The 23,816-nt window shown below is 40.2% G+C and overlaps 1 protein-coding gene across 11 annotated transcripts in view; it reads right to left on the reverse strand.

The window, feature by feature from the left end:
- The window catches only part of NCOA3 (nuclear receptor coactivator 3), a 126,875-nt gene extending 108,310 nt beyond the window's left edge, over positions 1–18,565 (reverse strand). For 9 of the 11 annotated variants that reach the window (XM_049869883.1, XM_049869888.1, XM_049869887.1 and 6 more), the window contains exon 1: positions 18,415–18,565. The gene's annotated coding sequence lies outside the window, so the exon portion shown is untranslated. Of the gene's footprint in view, positions 1–14,119; positions 14,248–18,414 lie in introns of all 11 variants that reach the window. The other 2 variants (XM_049869882.1, XM_049869878.1) reach the window with 1 other exon arrangement.
- Positions 18,566–23,816: the final 5,251 nt, after the last annotated feature.

The raw sequence follows: 23,816 nt of genomic DNA on the forward strand, positions 1-23,816 counted from the left end.
GAGCCCCTGAGGGAGCAGGAGGGCAGTGGGATGCAGACCCCAAATTCTCATAAAAAGACCAGACTTAATGGTCTGAGTAAGAGTAGAATGATCCCAGAGGTCCTGGTCCCCAGACCTTCTGTTAGCCCAAGACAGGAACCATTCCTAAAGCTAACTCTTCAGACATGGATTGGGCTAGACTATGGGATAGACAATGATGCTGGTGAAGAATGAGGTTTCTTGGATCAAGTAGACAAATGAGACTATGTTGGCATCTCCTGTCTGAAGGGGAGATGAGAGAGTAGAGAGTGTCAGAAGCTGGCCGAACGGACACAAAAAGAAATAGAGGGAAGGAGTTTGCTGTCTCATTAGGGGGAGAGCAATTAGGAGTATATAGCAAGGAGTTTATAAATTTTTGTATGAGAGTCTAACTTGATTTGTGAACTTTCACTTAAAGCACAATAAAAAATTTTAAAAAAAGAACCTTCCTCTTTGTTTCCAACTCTTGCATCCAGTCGCTCGTAAAATTACCAATACATCAGGATTGCATGTTTGATCAATTTCAGACTGCAGAAATTGGCAACATTCTTCAATTTCTTCATCTTTGGCATTAGTGGTTGGTGTGTAAATTTAAGTAATAGTCCTACTAACTGATCTTCCTTGTACATGGATATTAAGCTATCACTGACAACGTTGTTACCTCAGGATAGATCTTGAAGTGTTCTGTCTGACAGTGAATGAGATGCCGTTCCTCTTCAATTTGTCATTCCCAGCATAGTAGACCATATGACTATCTGCTTCAAAATGGCCAATACCAGTCCATTTCAGTTTACTAATGCCTAGGATATATCTATCTTCAAGCGTTCCATTTCATTTTTGACAACTTCCAATTTTCCTTGATTCATACTTTATACATTCCACATGCCAATTAACAGACATTTGCAGCTGTTTCTTCCCATTTTGAGTTGTGCACATGAAGGTCCTGAAAGCTTGACTCCATCCATGTCATTAAGGTTGACTCTACTTTGAGGAGGCAGCTCTTCCCCAGTTGTATTGTAAGTGCCTTCCAACCTGAAGGGCTCATCTTCTAGCACCAGATCAAACAATGTTCCGCTGCTATTCATAAGGTTTTCACTCACCAATTTTTTTTTTTACAAGTTGATTGCCAGGTCCTTCTTCCTACTCTTGGTCTAGAAGCTCTGCTGAAACCTGTCCATCGTGAGTGATCCAGCTGGTATTTGAAATACTGGTGGCATAGGTTCCAACGTCACAGCAACACGCAAGCCACCACAATACGACAATGTGACAAACTGACAAAATGGTACAACCACTTAGGTAAGCAGATTCACAATTTCTTAAATATACACTTACCATATGATACAGCAATTCTATCTCCTATGTGTTTGTCTAAGAAAATGAAACCATATGTTCACACTAAGACCTGTATTCAAATGTGCACAGCATCTCTATCCATAATAGCCCCCTCCCCCAAGGAAAAAAAACTAGAAATGACACGAACAACACTCAGCTGGTAAATAAACTGTAGTATATCTCTACAATGGAATATTACTCAGCAATAAAAACAAATGAATTGTTGATACATGTAAATAACATTGATAGGATAATTCTTAAAGTATTAAGGCCAAGCTAAAGAAGCCTGACATACTACAGGATTTCATTTTTGTGGAATTCTAGAAAAGGCAAAGCTATATCGATACAACACAGATCAGCAAACCTATAACTAACATTTTTCTTAATGGTGAAAGATTAAATGCTACCCTGAAGATTTTAAACAAGGCAAAGAAGACCATTCAATTAGAAGCACTAGCCAGTGCAATAAAGCATGAAAATGTACACTGATTGAAAAGGAAAAAATAAAATGGTCAATATTCACAGACAAAAAGAGCATCTAAGTAGACTATCTTAAGCAAACTACACAAAAGCTTCTAAAATTCATAAACAAGTCAAGCAAGGTTACAAGATATTAGGTGAATATACAAAAATCAATTCTATTTCTATATACTACCAACAAACTACTGGAAATTGAAATTTTAAAACCAGTGATACTTAAAATCACACTAAAAAATATAGAATACTTAGTGATAAATTTGACAAAAGCTGTGTAAGATCGCACACTGGTAACTATACCATGTAGTTATCAGTACTGAGAGAAAGATAATTAGATAGACATGGATAAAATAATGGAGAAATACATTATGTATTCATGGATCAGAAGATGAAATATTATTAAGATGTCAATTCTCCCCATATTGACCAACTGAGTCAATGCAATCACAATCAAAATGCCAACGGAAATTTTGCAGAAATTAACAAATTATTTTGGTACTTACGTGGAAATCCAAAAGACCTTTAATAGCCAAAAAAATTTTAAGAAGAACAAAGTTGGAGGATTTACACTATCTGATTTCAAGCTTCAATAATCAAAACAGTATGGTACTAGGAAAGCTGCACAAATGGACATGGGGAATCCAAGGAAGAAGTGGGGAGAATACTGACACATTCAGGGTTTTGGAACAATGTTATGAAACGAGTTATGTATGAATTGTTGAATTCATACATACATTCAAACTAATTTGCTCTGTAACGTTTCACCTAAGCAATAAAATGCTCAAGATAAAAAAAAAAGACAGTACGGTACTAGGGTAAATACAAACATATAAATCCATAGAGCAGAAGAGACTCTAAAAATAAACTCATACATACATGGTTCACTGATTTTCAACAAAGGTGCCAAGGCAATTTAATAGGCAATGCATAAGGTTTTCATTTTTTTTTGCCTTTAATTGTGCTTTAAGTGAAAGTTTACAGCTCAAGTTAGTTTTTCATACAAAAAATTTATACACATATTGTTATGTGACCCTAGTTGCTCTCCCTATAATACGTCAGTACACTCCTCCTTTCCACCCCAGATTTCCTGTGCCTGTTCAACCAGCTCCTGTCCCTTTCTGCCTCGTAATCTCACCTCTGGACAAAAGCTGCTCATTTAGTCTCATGTATCTACTTGAACTAAGAAGCACACTCTTCACAAGTATCATTTTATGTCTTACAGTTCAGCTAATTCTTGTCTGAAGGGTTGGCTTCGGGAATGGTTTTAGTTCTGGGTTAACAGAGAGTTCAGGGGTCATGTCTTCTGGGGTTCCTCCAGACTCAGACCATTAAATCTGGTCTTTTTACTAGGATCTTTTTTCCTGCTTCGTCAGGGACTCTCTGTTGTGTTCCCTGTCAGGGCCGTCACTGGTGGTAGCTGGGTACCATCTAGTTCTTCTGGTCTCAGGCTAATGGAATCTCTCTGGTTTATGTGGCCCTTTTTGTTTCTTGGGCTAGTATCTTCCTTATGTGTTTGGTATCCTCCTCTGCTCCAGGTGGGTTGGGACAAACTGATACATCTTGGATGGCTGCCTGCTAGCGTTTAAGACCCCAGACGCCACTCACCAAAGTGAGATGCAGAACATTTTCTTAATAAACTTCGTTATGCCGGTTGACCTAAGATGTCCCCTGAAACCATGGTCTCTAGAATGGATGAGTTTTTCAACAAATGGTTTTAGACAAATGGATAGCCACATACCAAAAAAATGAACCTCAACTCTTGCCTTATACCATAGACAAAAATTAACTCAAAACGGATCAGACCTAAATTTAACAGCTAAAACTATAAAACCACTAGAAAAAAACATAAAAGAAAATATTAATGACCTCAGGTTTGGCAGGTTTGCTAAATGCAACATGAAAAAGCATAAACTATATAAGAGAAAAAAAATGAGTAAACTGGACTGCAATAAAATTAAAAACTTTTGCTCTTAGAAAATTATTACAATTAAAAAGACACAGACTCAAAATATTTGCAAAATAAATCTCCAAAAAAGGATTTGTATCTAGAATGTATATACTGTTACATTTTGATAAAACACCCAATTTAAAAAATGGTCAAAAGATATGAACAGATACTACACCAAAATATATATTACCAATGGCAAATAAGCATATGAAAAGATGCTAAACATCATTTATCATTAGGGAAACTCCAAATTAAAACCACAATGAGATACCACTACATACCCAAAGGACTGACTAACATTAGAATTACTGACCTAAATCTTGGTGGAATTGTGGAACAGTCTGTAACTACCAGGCACTGCTGGGAGAAATGCAAAATGGTACAGCCAATTTAAGAAACAGTTTGTCAGTTTCTTAAAATTTTTCAATGTTAAACATACACTTAGCATAGAACCCAGCCAACCCATTTCATTCCTCGGTATTTATCCAAGAAAAATAAAAGCGTATGTCCACACTAAGCCTGTACACGGAAGTACATGGAGGCTATATTTCTGATAGCCAAAAATGGAAACCACCTCAATGTCCATCAGTGGGTAAACGGATAAACAAATTGTGGTATATCTATACAGTGGAATAATGGTAAGCAATAAAAAGAATTAATCTACTGATATATGCAGCATGATGAATCTCAAAATAACTACACTGAAAGAAGTTAGACTCCCCCACCCCTAAAAATTACAGTTGTATGATTCTATTTACATAAAATTCTAAGAAAACGCAAGGTTAATATAGTGACACAAAGCAGATCGGGGAGGAGGGGTGAATTACAAAGAGATACAGGAAACTTTTGGAAGTGATGGGTATTTTCATTACGGTAATTGTGATGATGGATTCACAACTGTATACATATATTAAAACTCAAAGTATACACTTTAAATATATGCTATTTACTGTTATGTCAATTATACCTCAATAAAGCTGCAAAAAGGTAAGGAAAAAAACACACTATAGTGATAGAAAACAGGTCAGTAGTTGCCTGGGGCCACAAAATGTTAACGATTGGCACATGGGCAAGAAGAAACCTTCTGGGGTGACAGGAATGTTTCGCTGTTTTGAATGTGGTGGTGGTAATGCAACTGTTTACATTTGTCAAAACTCAAACTGCACATATAAAATGACACAGTATTTAATATAAGCACTCAACAAATCATAGCTTTATTACATGTATCTCAATAAAGCAGTTTTTTTTTTTAAATAAAAAATGTATACTCAAATGTAATATGGGTACATTTAAAACACTTTTAAAGACCCTAAAAGGAAAAATGTATTGGAGATTACCACCTCAATAACTTCTGATATCCTGATACTGCAGACAGACAGTGTGTGTGTGTGTGTGTGTGTGTGTGTGTGTGTGTGTGTGTGTGTTGCATACAAAGAAACCATAAGAGCACTAGAAGAAAACGTGAAAGGGCTTTTTAAACACAAAATATTTGATATGCCTAGAGAAATAAAAGCCTTCACAAGAACAGATATATACACACCCATGTTTACTGCAGCACTGTTAACAACAGCAGAAAGATGGAAACAACCAAGGTGCCCATTAACAGTGAAAGGATACATCAATTATGGTATATTCACAATGGAACACTACGCAACGATTAAGAACAATGATGAATCCAAAACTGAAACATCTCATAGCATGGAGGAATTTGGAATGCATCATGCTGAGTGAAATTAGTCAGCAGCAAAAGGACAAATATCGTATGAGAACACTACCATAAGAATTGAAGGAAAAGTTTAAACACAGAAGAAAATATTCTTTGATGGTTACGGGGCAGGGGGATGGAGAGGGGTATTCATTAATTAGGCAGTAGACAAGAACTATTTTAGGTGAAGGGAAAGACGATACACAATACAGGAGAGGTCAGCACTACTGGACTAAACCAAAAGCAAATAAGTTTTCTAAATACAAGTGAACACTTTGAAGGCCAGAGCAGTAGGGACGGGTGTCTGGAGACCATGGTTTCAGTGGACATCTAGGTCAGCTGGCATAAGAAAATATATTAAGAAAACGTTCTGCATCCCACTTTGGTGAGTGGCGTCTGGGGTCTTCAACGCTAGCAAGCGGCCATCAAAGTTGCATCAAGGGGTCTCAACCCACGTGGAACAAAGGAGAATGAAGAACACCAAAACCTAAGATAAATATGAGCTCGAGAGACAGAAAGGGCCACATAAACCAGAGACTACATCAGCCTGAGACTGGAAGAACTAGATGGTGCCTGCACTGACAGGGAACATGACAGAGAATTCCTGATGGAGCAGAACAGTGGAGTGCAGATTTCATAAAAAGATCAGACTTAATGGTCTGAGACTCCGGGGACTGATCCCTCCTAAGCATGAGATGCAGTCTCGCCATCCTTGCTTTTAAGAAGAATTAGGGAGCCGTAAATACTGATAATAAAACTTTCCACAAGGCCATTTGAAAAGTATATACAGTCCAGGATATGGTTTCTTAGTGCCAGTTACATAGGTATTTTCATTTTATAAAAATTCATTGGGCTATACTTACACACTGCCCAGGATGGGTGTAATGTTCAATATAGCCCCACCAAAAAAAACCAAACCCAGTCACGTCAAGTCTCACTCATAGCAACCCTATAGGACAGAGTAGAACTGCCCCATAGAATTTTCAAGGAGCACCTGGTGGATTCGAACTGCCAACCTTTTGGTTAGCAGCCGCAGCACTTAACCACTATGCCATCAGGGTTTCCAATATAATGTTTATCAAAAAATGTGGAAGAAATGCATTAAGCTTAAAAGCTTTTAAGTATATGCGTGTATATGCATGTATATGGCTAGGCTAGAGTAACAGTGATTGCCTCCGAGCAGGGGATGAAGGAGGTGATGAGGAAAGAACTGAGGAAGGGTGACTTACTTTTCACTGTATCCCTTTTTTGTGCCTTTGGATTTGTCCCATGTGTACTTGATACATATTCCAAAAATTTTTAACTGAGGCCATTTACAATTCTATCTCTATATGAGTCAGGATCTTCTTGATACCACAGAGGAAAAAAGTGCAAAAATAAACTAGAGACAGAAACGGATTTAGGTCCACAATAGCTCTTAATTTCAAATTTTACATTCAACACAACAGTCTCATTTCCACTGCCTTTATAACTGTAAGCATTATCGATTTCAACTTAGAAGATAAATTTATAATAACGTTGCTGTTGATAAGTGCCGTCGAGTCAGTTCCAACCCATAGTGACACTATACACAACCAAACAAAACACTGCTCACAATCGTTATGCTTGAGCCCATTGTTGCAATCACTGTGTCGATCCAGCTCATTGAAGGTCTCCCTCTCTTCGCTGACCTCCCATTTTACCAAGCACGATGTCCTTCTCTAGGGACTAGTCCCTTATGACAATATGCCGAAAGTATCTGAGACTAAGTGTCGACATCCTTGCTTCCAAGAAGCATTCTGGCTGTACTTCTTCCAAGACAGGTTTGTTCTTTTGGCAGTCCGTGGTATATACTCAATATTCTTCACCAACACCATAATTCAAAGGCATTAATTCTTCTTCAGTCTTCCTTATTCATTGTCCAGCTTTCGCATGCATATGACGCAATTGAGAACACCACAGCTTAGGTCAGGCACACCTTAAGTCTTCAGGGTGACATCTTTACTTTTTAACACTTTAAGGTCTTTCGAAGCAGATTTGCCAGATATAATGTGTCATTTGATTTCCTGACTGCTGCTTCCACAGGCGTTGATTGTGTATCCAAGTAAAACGAAATCCTTGTGATAATAGAATCACCTTTTCTATTTTGAATGGGGTTCTGTACCTTTTATTTGAAAAAAAGGCTCTGCTGCCAACAAGTCTGAAAAACTCAAGACTATTAAATGAGAAAATGGACATTAAGCACACAGTACTTAACACAGCCACCCAATAAATGGTAGCTCTGATTATTATATGTACTTAAAAATATGAACAAAATATCAAGTAGAACACAGGAAAGGGAATTTTACTGGGGATAAGGGAATGGAAGGCAAAGCAAGGCCTTACTTAATAGCTACTGAAGTATAAAACATAATAAAATTAAGGAGATGATGCTGGAGATATGGATTAGAGTCAGATTATGAAAAGGAGTTTAGCTTCTAACTTAGACGATGAAGAACACTGACCAGTTTCAAGTGTTCACGCAGTCAAGCAACGGGAAGGGATAAAATAGGCTGTCCACTGAACTGGTGAGACTATAAACTGAATATAATTTTTTTGGAGACAACTAGGAAAGAGCCATTAAAGTTTTATATATACATTTCCTTTGATTCAGAAATTCTACTTCCTAAATTTTTGTACTAAGATATACTTACACCAGCATACAGATCTATACACAGTTCACCGCAGCACCATACAAAATCGTAATGATTGGAAATAGCAATGAGGAGTAATATGTCAAATCCATTTGTACAATGGAATACTATGCAGCTTTTTAAAAATATGAGGTAGATCCGCTTGCCATACCTTTATTCTTATGTTTGGCCAAAGATCTGACCTTCTGTCATTTCAAAACAGCAGGGGCTAGGCGATGGGGAAAACAGGGAGCTATTGCTGAAGGGGCACTGACTTTCTATTTAGAGTGATGAAAAACACTTGGAAATGGGTAGTGTTGACGGGAGCACAGCATGGTGAATGTAATTAATCTCAAAGAGTTGTCTACTTAAAAATGGTTAAAAAAGGCAAACTTTTTGTTATATACATTTTACCACAATTTAAAAAAAAAAAAAAAGAAGTAAAGAAAGATCTCCAAGTTCTTTTGCTAAGTGAAAATAGTGGCAGCCCACTGTGCTCCCACTTAAAAAATAAAAAGGGGGAGAAAATAGGGAAAAACAAATGGAAGAGAGATTCCTACATGAACATATGTACAGAACATTCTTCAACAGTAGTAGCCCCTGGGAAGAAGAGTTGTAAACACCCAATACCTGGGGTAGGAGGCAGCTTTACGTTTTCACTGTACGCCTGTTTGTACTACTTAGACTTTACCATGTATACGCCTGAACACTACAAAATGAAAGATGGATTCCATCTCCTCCATAAAGTTTCCCTTAACAATCCCTTCTGGACTTCTGAACCACTTATCTTTGCTACTACAATTGTTTTTTTCAATTATACTTATCAACTAGAATATAAACTCCTAGATCACAAAGGGAACCCCTGGTTAAGTGCTACGGCTGCTAACCAATACGTTGGCAGTTCAAATCTACCAGGTGCTCCTTCATAACTCTTACAGGGCAATTCTACCCTGTCCTCTAGGGTCACTATGAGTCGGAATCAACTGGACAGCAATGGGCTTTTCTGGTTAGATCACAAAAGGATTTTTTTAATGCCAACAATACTTAACACAATTCTTTAAAGAATACTAGTAAAGAATAAAAAATAATATGAACACTTTGCAGGACTGTTCAGTCCTAGGACAACTAGGAAATATATGATATACTCTAAGTACCAGACATGACTTACCTGGAAAAATTCTATGAGGGAGACATAGGTCCCAAACAAATCCTTCTTCACAGTCGAATTGATTCCAACGCATAACGACCCTACAGGACGGAGTAGAACAGCCCCATAGGGTTTCCTAGGCTGTAATGTTTATGGGAGCAGAGCGCCAGGTCTTTTCTCCTGAGGAACAGCTGGCAGGTTCGAACCACCAACTTTCCCATTAGCAGCTGGGCCACCAAGACTCCTTAAGAAAACCCCTAGGACTCTAATTTTATTTCAACTTCCAGGTAGAAAAACTGACTTTGGAGTTCAACTCTACCCATTGCTTTCGAGTCAATTCCGACCACAGTGACCCTATAGGACAAAGCAGAACTGCCCCATAGGTTTCCAAGGCTGTAATCTTTAGGGAACCAAACTGCCACATCTTTCTCCCCTGTAGCAGCTGGAGCAGCTGGTGGGTTCAAACTGCCGACCTTTCTTTTGGTTAGCAGCCAAGCACTTAACCGTTGCACCACCCTGGCTAAAGTTAAACACTAAAAAAAAAAAAACTAGAAACCTTCAAATCCAAGCAGCAAGTATTTGGGGGAAGGGGAGCTAAGATGAATGTAACTGAAAGGACACAGGGTTTAAAACCTGATTGAAGAAATGGCCCCTACCTTCAAGGAACAGACCATTTGAATCCTCCCTACCAACAGATAAATACTGACTCACATGCATATGAACAGATAATATCAGACTCACATCAGGAAATGAGAATTGCACTTTCAGTAGTAGGAGTTTACTTAAATGTGATTGGATCTGAGCTGGACCTTAATGACCAGACTAGATAACAAGGGGAAACCCTGGCGCCGCACTGGTAAGTGCTATGGCTGCTAACCAAAAGGCCAGCAGTTTGAAGGTACCAGGCCCTCCTTGGAAACTCTGTGGGGCAGTTATACTCTGTCCTGTAAGGTCAGAATGAGTTGGAATCAACTTGACAGCAAAGGGTTTGGGTTTTTGCTTTTTTTTTTTTTTCTTTTTCTTTTTTTGGTTTAGATAGTAAGAGTGAAAAGATAGAAAAAATTAGCATGATTGAAACAAAGTTGGAATAACTGATTATAAAACTGTAATAAGGACTGTACCCTATAGGTCTTTAAACAAAAATGTGATCAAAATGGTTTTTAATAAAAAATTAGCATGATTGAAACAAAGTTGGAATAACTGATTATAAAACTGTAATAAGGACTGTACCCTATAGGTCTTTAAACAAAAATGTGATCAAAATGGTTTTTAATAAAAAATTAGCATGATTGAAACAAAGTTGGAATAACTGATTATAAAACTGTAATAAGGACTGTACCCTATAGGTCTTTAATCAAAAATGTGATCAAAATGGTTTTTAATAAAATTCAACTGCCAAAAGTATACAGAAGGACTAAGGAAACATTAGAGACTGATTCAGAAACAAAGTAAAAGGTCTGACCTAGAGTTTTAAGAATTGTAAAGAAAATACATTTAAGAAAAATGCATCGGTAGCATTCTAGCGAAACACTTATCACTCAACATTCACTGAATATTTAAATGATCGAGTCATGCAATTTCCTAATTCTGTGCCCTTACTAGGTCCCCAAGTGGCACAATCAGTTTGCTACTAACCACAGGTTGGCAGTTTGAATCCAGTCAGCAGCACCAGGAAAGAAAGACCTGGCAATTTACTTCCTTAATATTATTAAAGCCATTGAAAATTCTGTTGAGCATAGTGCTACTCTGAAACACGTGGTGTCACCATGAGTCAGCAATGGGTTTGGTTTTTGCTTGCTGCCGTTGCTAATAATGGAGCCCCGGTAGCATAGTGGCTAAGAGGTATGGCTGTTAACCAAAAGGCCGGCGGTTCAAATCCACCAGCCACTCCTTGGAAACCCTGTGGGGCAGTTCTACCCTGTCCTATAGGGTCGCTAGGAGTCGGAATGGACTCCACAGCAACAGGTTTTGGTTAGGTCTTACTAATTACTCCCACCAACAAGAAATGTGCTCTTAATGAACTATCCATATGGGATCAAAACTGACAACAGCAACTGAAAAGGTTTGATGGGAAGCTGATGTTGCAGTGAGTTGATGTCAACGGGGGAGGAACAATTGGGAAAAAAGCAGTGTGAGAATAATAGTACGACTTGAAGAATGTAATCCATGTCAGTGAATTTGTACATGTAGTAATTGTTGAATGCTTTGCTGTGTATATTTTATGTGCTCTCTTCATATTAAAATCTTACTTATTCTTCAAAGTCCTGCCCTGATCACCTGTCAGAAGTAGTTCCTTTCCTCCTCTAAACTTCTGTGATCTGCATACACAAAATGGGCTTAATCACAGACTGCCCTGTACTGAAGCGATGTGAGAGCCTGACTGATTCTGTGCACTTGGACAGCAGAAACCTTTTTAACTCCACAGTGCCTTAATAAAAGCAGCTTCCTGAACTCTGTTTTATTGATTCCTGATAAAGCGATTTTAAAAACCTAGTACAGTAATAGTCCTCTCTTCTCTTATTACAAGAAGAAATCACTGACCCTCCAGTGGATACATGTGTGTACAGTCGGGTTTTCCTAAATGCAGCCAAATACTTGCTCTGATCCCAGTGTAACCCAACCGGCTGGAGAAAACGTATTGTCATAAAATACAACCACCACCAAGCAGATAAAAAAAAAAAAAGAAAGATGAGCTTGGATGGATCTTGGATGGATGCAGACTAAAGACACAATGTGTTGAAGAAAATAGTGGGTAATCCTGTAAAACACTTTCAAATAAAGCTGCCAAAATACAATCTGGAAACAAAATCATCAAGCTGATACAACTGCTCTACAGGGCAACTTAAAGTCGATAATTCATTTTACTGATGACAGATTCTCTGAGAGTAAAGAAAATATTACTTTGTTTTCTCACACCAGAAGGAGGGCTGAGAAGATTCAACACAGTTTTTGCCTGCTTATATAGAGGTAGGTTATAGCACATAGTCTGGTGAATTTGGTAGTTCAAAGTCATTCTGCTCCCAAGCTCTTTATGATGAATCAGCACCGAAAGCTTCATCTGACCTCACATCATTATCTGGTATGAATACATTAATCCACTCAGTGCTTTGCCAATAAAATTTAAATAAAAGGCCATTCTACGTATCCATATGATTCCTTAACTACACAGAATTTCCACAGAAGGAATCTTGGAAGACAACATAGTCCACCCCTTTTCTTTTATAAATGAAAAAACAGACCTAGAGACTGATTTGCCCAAAGCTTATGATAGCTGATAAGTTATTCTCAGTGTTTCAGTGATAAGTATTCTTCTCAAAGCTAACAAATGATACCGAACAGGTACCAAAAGGGGGAAAATATTTAAAGGTTTTCACATGTGTAGCTATCCTTTGATTAAAGTTCTGATTTGAAACTGAGCATATGACCATGCTGTTTTTCCACCAACAGCAACTAACTCATTCATAAAAATGTCAGTTTAGGACATTTAGAGTATAATAAGCAAATATTTCTTTTCAACTCAATGTGATAACAGTTTGGTTTTAGATTTCATTTAAACAGAAGGGCAAAAAAATATTTACTCTAAACCTCCCCCCGCCCTTTTTTGTTGTTGTTAAAACCCTTTCTTCCCCCTCCCCATGCCTTCTCCTCTTTTGTACTGAAGTTCTCAAAGGCGTGAGATGAAGGAACACTACCACAATACAACTGCAGGCTTCCTGCCTACTAAAAAAAAAAATGCCTACTAGTCAGTCATTATTCTTAAGACTTGAGAACTTTCAAAACACTGCTTGGGTTGCTTTGAAATTCCCTCTTTCAGATGTTCCCTCCTTCATGGAACATCTGTTTAAAAGAATGACTTCAAAAATGTCTTGCTGGACCCAATCATGATTGGGTACAAACCAGCCTTGTACATGAATATGGTATATACACACCTGAAGTTTGGCAAACACAAATCTAATAGTATAGACAGAAAGAAAGAAGTATATTTCTGGCCAACCATAAAAATATTCTTCTCATATGCATAAATTAATTCAGTTCCTGAAAAATTCCTTATTTATGTGAATAGTATCTTAAGGTTAAAGAATACAATATTACCAACACTTTTTTTTAATAATACCATGTAGATATCTACAGGTCTCAAACTACGCTGGGCTGAATAGAAAGGGCTAAATCAATTACTGACTTGAAGTTCACACTAAAATTTTTCAGTATATTCAGTTTTTTTAAGAAGCTGTTGGGGGCAGGAAAAATTACCAGCAGCAGTCACCTGAAAACCTGGGGAATTTCCCATTTTCTCTAACCACATTTTAATGGTGGCAGTAGTACTTACTAATAAACCTATCTGGTTGTGGAAATAAACCAATGAACTACTCAGACATTCTCCCAGAGCCAGGAGGTGGGGGGAGGAGTAGAAGTGAGAATACATTATCTGCCCGGCTCAACATGGGCTCTTTCCTTTTTCTCAGAAAAAAGCATTAAAAATGGAAGGTCAAATTGTTACAACAAATGAAAAATTTTCCCAAACCTCTAACACTTCCATATTAACACACACAAAAAAAAAAAACTCTCTAACAGTTGACTAATTTATTTTAAACAATATTCAATAAAGCCTAATCCCAGTATAACAAAATAATTTAGCTAGTTCCCTGGAGTTTGTTATAATGGGATTTAACCTGTACACTCAACATTCAATTAATGATAAGGCTTATCCTAATTGAGGATTATGCTGACTTGTCTGCAGTCCTTTCCCATCTATCCATCTAAGCACTCCAACTCAGCAGCCACAGCCACCAAAGGCAGAGCCCCAAGGAGCAGCGTGTTATCTGTTACTATGTGCTACCTACCAGGCCAGTGCTCCCCTTTCAGCAGTACGTGGATCATCAAGTGATCTAGTCAGCCCGGTTTCCAGAAAGTGAAGATTCATAACCGCCACTCATAGCAAGGAAACTGAACATCTCAGAAGAATACCTTCCTAGGAACAGCAGACAAAAAAAGTCACACCCTTCCCCAAAACATAAAAGAAAATTATTAACAAAAAAGATAAAAATAAGACACAAGTATCCCTAATGAAAAACGAAATGCTGGTCCATTTGCTCTTAGAATATTCTTTTAAATAGGTAAAACCCCTTCGCTCGTCAGGCCTCTAAGCCAGTTTACTACAGTTACTTAAGTAAACCTTTATCACTGTCCCCTCTGTGAACTGACCTAAGCTGGAGGTACCTACCAAACTGGGTTAATGTTGACAAAGTTGAGAACGGCCAGTACGCAGTCTAGGAAGATTATCCAGTTTGTGGATAAATCAGCCCACTAGACACTGCAGGTCTCCCTTTCTACTCCCTGCTGTGTATCTTCTGATCATTTTCCTGCTCGTTTAACAACTCTCCACACGAAGATAGGAAAGGAAAACGTGATTAAATTCAATTCCATCCTCTTCCAGAAATCCTCTCAGAAAGACAATGAGTCAAATGAATTTACCAAGCAAACATTAACAAAGTGAAGGAATCAACCTTATTACAACAGAGCCTCTCCTCCACTTTTACTGTGAAATGTGTTCATTTTAGAATCCTCTCCCCCACCCAAAAAAGCATTAGTAAAAGGGAAGAAAGTGCCTACCCTTTACAGCAGCACTCAATCTCAGTGTTATCCCTGATAATCTAAAGTAACATATAGTCACCTATTTCCTTCCACCTGTTGAACTATGAGGAGCAGAAAAGTTTACATTTCCAATACTAATTTCCTGTTCCCAGATCTTTAATCATTCAATAAAAATATTCTATACCACCAAACCTGTTGCCCGTCGAGTTGATTCCAACTCATAGCAACCCTCTAAGGAGAGAGGAGAACTGCCTCATAGGTTTTCCAAGAAGCAGTTGGTGGATTCAAACTACCAACCTTGAGCAGCCGAGCGAGCGCTTAACCATTGCACTACCAGGGCTCCTTCTATACTACAGAGTATGGCAAATTCAACCAAACTGGTACACACAAGTAATCTCTGCCTTAACCTGAGATACTACAGTACCTCCTGAAACCTGGTTAACAACTGCTTTTCTAGTCCTAGTTAGCATTCACCGAGTAACAATTGTATAAAACTGTGGCAGTTTTGCTGTATAGACAAACAGCCACTGGAGGCTATAAAAAAAATAGCCATGTTAAACTTCACAACGAATTAAAAGTTTTAAACAGCACTCTACAGCCTCTGGCCTCAGAAATCATATAGTCTTTAAAAATGCAAGAAAGAAACCCTACAGCCATTTCTTTTCACTACCAATTAGGGATAAGACACTAGTAGTTTGGTGGTGGTGGTTTTTTAATCTTACCCTATTATCCAAACTAAAAAGATACAGGTTACGAAGAAGATCCGTTCCTGAGTGTATCTTTAAGAATTTGTAGGTAAGTAAGAACAGGTACACACAGTTCTTATTTAGCTTTACTTTAGTGCAAGAAAAGGCTCAAAGCCTTTTCAATGATTTAAAGGCTGCACGTGCAGCAAGTGAAGGCGACTGTAATGAAGCATTTGTTGCTCCTAGGGGCTGGCTCAGTCGTTCCAAACCGAGGGCAAGTTTACACAGCGTTAAAGGGCCAGTACAAGCTGTTCCAAGTTTGTAACCCAGAGACTGTCTGTGTTTTTTAATTATTCCTTAAAAAGGCTTCTCAAAAACATAGCAGTCTTCAAGTTAAAAGGAACTATTCTAGAATCATATGACTAATGCACAAAGGCTTGAATTTTTTTTTTAATTTTTTTTTTATCTTTAATGTCACGTCCCTGACAGCAAAGAAGCTTATTTCAAAAGACCAGTCAAGAAGGCATTAGTAGGCCATCATTTCAAGAACTACTTTTTATTTACACATCTAGAAAAAGGGTTCAGGGTCCAAGAGTACACTCACTCCTTACTGAATGAATTCTAACTTATTTGCTTGAGGGAGAGGGGAGAAAAGTACTTTATAGAATTCTTACACAGTGAAAAAAACGTACGGTATACTCACTTCCAAAATAAAGAATTATTTGATATAATCTCTAATAACCTAGATCTGACAATACTTAATTTTAAAAAATGAATTCTCAGTAGATGGAAAACAATCGTTCTGAAACTTATAAAAACAGAAATCCCTCGGATTATGCTGGTTTTGTATTTTCAAAGCCCCTGTAGTTTAAGGAATATTTATTTTATGGTAGAAACAGTTCCTATAGCTGCCCTAGAGCTTCCCACTTAATCCCACAATCTCCACCTCCAGAATACACTTCTATATGCCAGAAGCTGGCATGTGCCTTTTTTTAAATGCTGATTGGACAATTAAGTCATTTCCAGTCATACATAAAATACCCCTATAATTTAGGATCACAGGCAATTCAGATTACTGCTCATTTAAATTCAGAACCTGAAGCAACCTCCAGCGACAGGAACTATAGTGTTCAATATGGTTTTACATGTCATCAACAGAGGATTCAGCTTACATACAAACAATGAACCCTGGCGGGGTTCTTCATTCTAAAGCCCCACAGATTGTTAATTCTTTAAGGGTGTTACTAGATAAGGCAACATAAGCAATAAATTCAGAATAGCTTTTCTAATACTAGTAACATTTTTAGACAGTCGAAATGGTCTTCTGTTCATTTCCCCGCTTTAGGTATCCAACAGGGGTGTGTTTCAAATGAAAATCTTAAGATTAATACTCCAAAGACCAAGGGTACCCTAGAAACTGGTAACAGTTGGTACCTGTGAGGAGGGGCAAATTAGAGGGTTTGGAGTGAAGAGAGACTAATTTTTCAATGTTTTTGTGTCTTTCCAGTTGCGTATCATACGAAGTATATAACCTATTCTAAAGAAACAACACATTAAAATTTTTTTAACAACAGTTCACAAACTTACAGGTTTCCACTAACAGTTTATTGTAGGTAGCACTGACTGGAGACATACATTTTCTCCCGTCCTCGAAACAACCTGCTGCAACAAATACCGAAGCTTTCTTGCAGCCAGGAATCAGGTGGACCCGAGGCCAGGCATTTAAATCAAGGAGCTGCAGCAATCTTACTCAATACTACTACCACTCACACATCTCGTTCAACTCCATTTAAAACCGCTGCAGCGAGAGACAGCTGGTCCTCGCCTTCCTGTTTCTTTAAAGTACTGGCTTAATAACAAAAACAGGCTGGCTTTGAAGCGCTGCTCACAAACTGCAAAAAGGAAGTCTTCACATTCGGGAGGGCCAAAAAAAAAACTTTCAACTTCAAGTGTATCTCATAACCTTTCGTGTCATTCCATTTGGAATCCTGAGCCCCTGCTAGTGAGATTTCGAGACGATGCTCTCTCCCCCCGCTTTCGGTTAACTTTTCCACCTCAGCTGCCCTCAAACTGCCTAGGAAGCACCAAGACTCACGGCTTGTTTTTTGAAGGCATGTGCAAGGCAGTTTATTTAAATCATTACAGCACACCAAAAAGGAAAAAAAAAAAATGTAATAATCAAGACGGCCAAACCTCAATTTTAATCCACCAACTTCCCACTTGCCATTTCCCAGCCTTCACACCAGAGGTAGGAAAATGCCTTTTGACTGAGAACCTATCCGTGCCCAAAATGGAAATTCTGCAGATAATTCATGTTAAAAAATGAAAAATGCCAAGTGCAGGAGGCAACACAGCGACAAAATCCCACCCGATTCTGAGTACGACCCGGAGGCTGGGTGGGGGTCTGTGCGGCTTTCCTCTCTCAATTCTCCCGAGTAACAAACAGCCAAAAAGCCAAGGCAGAGGGCGGAGGGGACGCGGGGACCTTTGAAAAGCAGCCCCAAAGGCTGCGGGAGGCAAAAGGAAGACAAAACTTTCGGGACAGGAGGGGAAAGAGGGCCCCCGGGATTCCCCTCGAACTCTCGGGGTGACCCCTCCGCGAGGAGACTCCCTCGGGCCCACAAGCGGCTCTCTCCCAGCCCCGGCGCCCTTCCTCTGGCCGCGGACCGCCCACCGGCTGCCGGGCGGCCCCCGACACCCCGAAGCCGTCTCAGCGCGTCCCCCTCTCGGTGCGCCCCTCAGCGCCTCCGCGGAGCCCAAGCCGCCGGCTCGCAGCAGCCCCGGGAACTCGCCCTCTTCTCTCGGCCTCGCACCCCACCCACTCGCCCACCGCCGCCGCCTCCTTTATCTCCACTCACCGACCGCCGCCATTTTCCTCGCTGCTCCGCTTTAAATCGGAAACTCGCCGCTCAGCCTGCAGCCACCGGCGCCGCCACCGACTCAGCCTCGGCCACCGCCGTCGCTGTGGAGGGGCTGAGGCGGCAGCGGCTGAAGCTGCGGCGCGGGAGCCGCTGGGATATGTAGTCCCGGGGCCCCGCCCAGCTCTATTAGTCCCAGGGGGCCTTGCGCGGCCTGCACGCTGGGTTCCAGCGCCCTGGCCCCGGCGGGCGGGGCGCAGGGGCGTGGCCACGTGGGACCCTAGGGCGTCTTTCACTCACCGCCTGGGAGCTGCTGTGGGGTGGGGGAAGATGTGTTGCGCTGGCAGCCCTGCCGTTCATTTTTTCAGACTTGCCTTCATCCAGTGTTACCAGCTAACATTCGTGAAGCGCTTATTGTGTGCCAAGCATGATCCTCAAAACAAGCCTCCCTTCGGTACCATTACTGTCCTCATTTTTCAGATGTTTGACACAAGGTCACGCGCCACGAGACTGTTCTTTAGATGTTAAAGCCAGTGGGTGAAAGGTTGTTGTTGGGCAACAGTATACTCTCAGCATATTGAATCCCGAAGTATCCCACGGAGTGCTGTCACTTTCAAAGGGGAGGAGCTTCCTCTACCAGGGAGAGATCTTGCAGACACCACCTTAACCAAGTGATGGAAGTTAGCATCACCAACAATGGGTCAAGCCCTCATTATGTGTCTCCTGATACAATGCAATGAGGAGGGCATAACCCACCTCTGTGGTATTCTTGCAAAAAAATAGTTAACCTGAATCTCATCGTGAAAAGCACAATCAGATAAATCCAGAGTGTGAGACATTGGACAAAACAACTAGCCTGGCCTCTTAAAAAATAGCAAAACCTGGAAGACTAAAGAGAGGGGAGCCTTGATTGGATCCAGAATATTGAAAGAAAAAAAAAGCTAAAATGGACTTTTGGGGGAAATTTTGATATGGACCGTATTTAAATAATAATGTTGAATAACACGAAACGTCTTGGGTATGAATAAAATAAAATGAATCTGACCACTGACTAGCTCTACCATCATTTCCCACCTGGACTGTGGCTGTAGCCTTCTCACTGCTCTCCCTGCTCCCACCCTTACCCCCTGGAGTCTATTCTCACCACAGCAGCCAGAGGGATCCTGGTAAAAATGCTACTCAGGTTACGAATGATTTCCCCCAAAATCCCTGCAGGAGCCTGCAAAGCCCCACACAACCTCTCTCTCCCCCTCTCATTCCCTCCCTAAGCTCTTCACCCACTTCTTCCACTCACTCCTGTTCTCTAGGTATACTGGCCTCCTTGGAGTCCCTCCAACATGTCTAGCACATACCCGCCTCAGAGACTTTGCCCTTGCTATTTCTTCTGGTTAGAACACTTTTCCCGGAAAATCCAAATAGCTCACTCATCTCCCCATGGTCTTTGTCCAAATTTCACTTCCTCAGTGAGGACTTCCCTGCTTGCTCTATTTTAAATTCCTGCCCACTCTAATCCCAGCTTCCCCTGTCCCTGTTCCCTGCTTTATTTCTTTTTTAGCACTTTTTATCATTTGGAACACCATATAGTTTTGCTTACTTATCTCCTTTCCTAACTAGAATGAAAGTTCCATGAAGACTCGAAGACAAGGCTTTTTTTCTCTCTTTTATTCTCTGATGTATCCCCAGCACCTAACACAGTTAACAATAGTATGTTTCAGTAAATATTTGCTGCATGGATAAATTTATTCCCTCACCAAGCAACAGATAATAAATACTATGTTACCAAACCAAACCTATTGCTGTCCAGCAGATTCCAACTCATAGCAACCCTATGGGACAGAGTAGAACTGCCCTATGGGATTTCCAGGAGTGCCTGGTGGATTCGAACTGCTGACCTTTTGGTTAGCAGCCGAGCTCTTAATCCCTGTACCACCAGGGTCTCCAAATACTATGTTAGCTGCTGAGAGTCCAGACGTGAAACATCCAGATCCTGCATGACCTTTCACCTAGACTTCTGCAACTGGCTCCCAGCTCCTTTCCTTGCTTCTCCCACAGCCTCCCTACAAACCTCTCCCCACACAATAGGCAGAGGAATCTTTAAAAAAGCTTATATTAAATCATGTCAGTTCCATCCTGAATACCTTCTAATATCATCCCATTGCATTTGGGATAAAACCCAGACCCTAAGTTATTTAGTCTCTACTTCCCTCTCTGATCTCGAGGAATTACTTCTCTCCCCATTCTTACCACAAACAAGACACTAACATTTCTGATATTTCCTGAACATATAAAGCAATTCCTGCCTCAGGGCCTTTGCACTGCTGTTCCCCTTGTCTGAAATTTTCTTCCCTCTGGCTGGCTCTCTCTTGTTATTCAGATCTCTGCTGAAATGTCTCCTCTTGGGTAAGAAAAAAAACATTGCTGTGAGTCATATTCCAACTCATAGTGACCCTATAAGCGCACAAATATACCCTCCAGCCATATCACTCTGCTTTAATTCATAGCAATAAACACAACCCGAATTTTTCTTTTCTTTTTTTTTTTTAATTTTTGTCCGCCTTTCCAGACTACAAGCTCCATAAAGGCAAGGAATTTGTCTGTTCACAGCAGTATCTCCAGCACCTAGACTAGTGTCTGGCCTATGTTGTTGTTGTGTGCCCTCGACTCATAACAACCCTACAGGACGGAGTAGAACTGCCACTTAGGGTTTCCTAGGCTGTAATCTTTACGGGAGCAGATTGCCAGGTCTTTTCTCCCACAGAGCAGCTGGTGGATTCTAGCCACTAACCTTTCAGTTAACAGCTAAACGCTTAACCGTTGTGCCACTAGGGCTCCTTCTGAAGGCACTTAATAAATATTTGTGGAAGGAGGGAGGGACGAAAAGAGGGAAAAAGAAATGAAGGAAGGAAATCAACCTATTGATTCAAACACATACATAAATTCACAGAAAGTGTAAGTGATGGCAACAATAAAAAAAGTGTACAAGTTGTTTGGGAACCACCAAGGACAGGTCTCTAACTCAAGAGACATCAGAGAAGGCTTCCAGGAAGAAGCAACTTCTCTGCTGGCTCTTGTCAGGGTTTTGATGGAGCCTTTATATTTTTTATATGGAAACCCTATATAATGCATAAGGGGATAGCACGGTTGGCAAAAAACATAACGCATACATTATTTGCATAAAAATATAGTACTCTCAAATGTTTCAGGAAAATCAGAGAGAGAGAATGTGAGTAAATGTGGCAAAATGTTACCAATTAGTTAATCTAGGTTCCGTTTTTCTGGTGTCTACTGTATTATTCTGCAAGTTTTCTGCGTATTTGAAATTTTCTAACATAAAAAGTTGAGAAGGAAGCTTAAAGCAGAAAAAATATACTACTAGACAGCACTCATAGAGACCTCATACTTGCCAGGCCTATTTGAAGCACTTTACATATATTGTTCATTTAACCCTCACAATAACTCTAGGCAGTAGGTTTTTTATTTCTATTTTACAAATAAGGAAATGGAGGCATTAAACAGGCATTGAACTTGTCCAAAGTTACAAGCTACTAAGTGTTCATAGTCAGAATATAAAGCCAGGCTTGCTAGCTCATGTTCTTAACTATCATGCTTTACTGCCTCTCCGCAGAGGCATAAACAATACAGACATTAATTGTCTTACATAACAAGTCTAGAGGTAGACAGTACTAAGGTGCATTCATCAGGGGCCAGCATGTTACAATCCTTCTGTTCCACCATCTTCAGCAAATTGGTTTTCTGGCCCTACCTTATGGCCTCATGGTCACAAGATGGCTGCTACAGCTGGAGCATCACACCAACTCAAAATTAAGTACAAAGGCAGGAAGCAGAGGAGTGAATAGGTATCAAAAAATACACTGTATCTCTTTTTTTTTTTTTTTTTCATGTAGAAAACTCTTTCAAAATCCATCCTCACCCCCTACCCAAATAGATATCTTCTTACTTCTCATTACTGTGGAGAATTGGTCCACATGGCCACGGCAGAGGCATATCTATGGAATACAACGCCTATGGCAAGCACTAAAATAGCATCCTTGCAAAGGCTTAGGAGGGGTAAGGAACACCCAGGGGCAACCTCTAAATTGCACACACCCCCCTCCAAATGTCAGGATGAATAGACACTGATAGTGGCAACTCCCCTGTAGAAATCCCATCCCTCCTTCTTGTCTGGCTGCCTCAGTCAGACACCTTTCGTATTTGTGGTGCCTCAGAATGTCATTCTGTGCCTCGTCTGGTCCCCCCTTGGACTTGTGCCTGGGAACGAGTGGCGCTTTCTGCCCCTCCTCACTATACCTCTGCACCCCAGTCCAAACATCTGACACCCATTTTTTAGAAACCTGTACATAATATCAGCTCAAAAATACAGGTCAAGCTCGTTAATCTTTTACTTAACCCATGACAGCACTACGTGAAAATGACAAGGGCACCTTCCTTGCTTTCACTGATGAACATTGGTCTATGATGTGCTCAGAGTCTTTTTTTTTTTTTCAGCTTCTCTTTAAAAAAAAAAAAAAAAAATTTTTTTTTTTTTTTCTCTTTCTACACTCAGCAGAGCAAGATCACACAGTCTGCCTTGACCCATGGAGGCGCTCAAATATGAAAGTATTAGTTTTAACTTGCTGAATGATCTCACGGCTGGCGATGGAAACAGCGATGGCAATAGAAACTGCTCAGTGGCGCCTTCCCCCCCACAAGTGGCACCCAGGGCACGTGCCATACCTGCCATGCCTTAGATATGTCTCCAGGCCACCCCTAACTGCGAGAGAATCTGGGAAAGCAAGTGCCTGCTATTTTCATCCATGGGCTTCAAGTGAGTTGGATGAGTGAGTGCTTCTCAGCTGTCTAGGCCAGCCAAGGGGCTCTGCTTTGTCCTTGTCACTCTCACAGTCTCCTGTAATCTCCCTCCTTTTATAGTGTGACATGATAGCTTGGTGGTTAAGAGTGTCAGCTTTGGCGCTCAGGACCTGGCTGGCTAAGCTGGTTCTGCTGCTTTAAAGTGTGTGATGATGGCCAGTTACTTGAACTTTCCGTGCCTGCATTTCCTAAAATGGGAAAACCCAAAAAAACCTACTGCCGTCAAGTCGATTCCGACTCATAGCAACCCTATAAGACAGAGTAGAACTGCACCGTAGAGTTTCCAAGGAGTGCCTGGCAGATTTGAACTACCGACCTCTTGGTTAGCAGCCGTAGCACTTAACCACTACGCCACCAGGGTTTCCTAAAATGGGAATGACAGCAATAATAATCTCTACTTCATAGGGCTAATGTGAGGATTAAATAAAACAATATGGCGAAAGCCCTAAGAACAGTGTCAGGCACAAAATACACACTCAATAAATGTTAATAATGATTGTGTGTGGCAGTTCCAAACTTGAGGTTTGTAGGGT

The sequence above is a fragment of the Elephas maximus genome, chromosome 25 (genome assembly GCF_024166365.1).
Source record: "Elephas maximus indicus isolate mEleMax1 chromosome 25, mEleMax1 primary haplotype, whole genome shotgun sequence".
Classification (NCBI taxonomy): Eukaryota; Metazoa; Chordata; class Mammalia; order Proboscidea; family Elephantidae; genus Elephas; species Elephas maximus.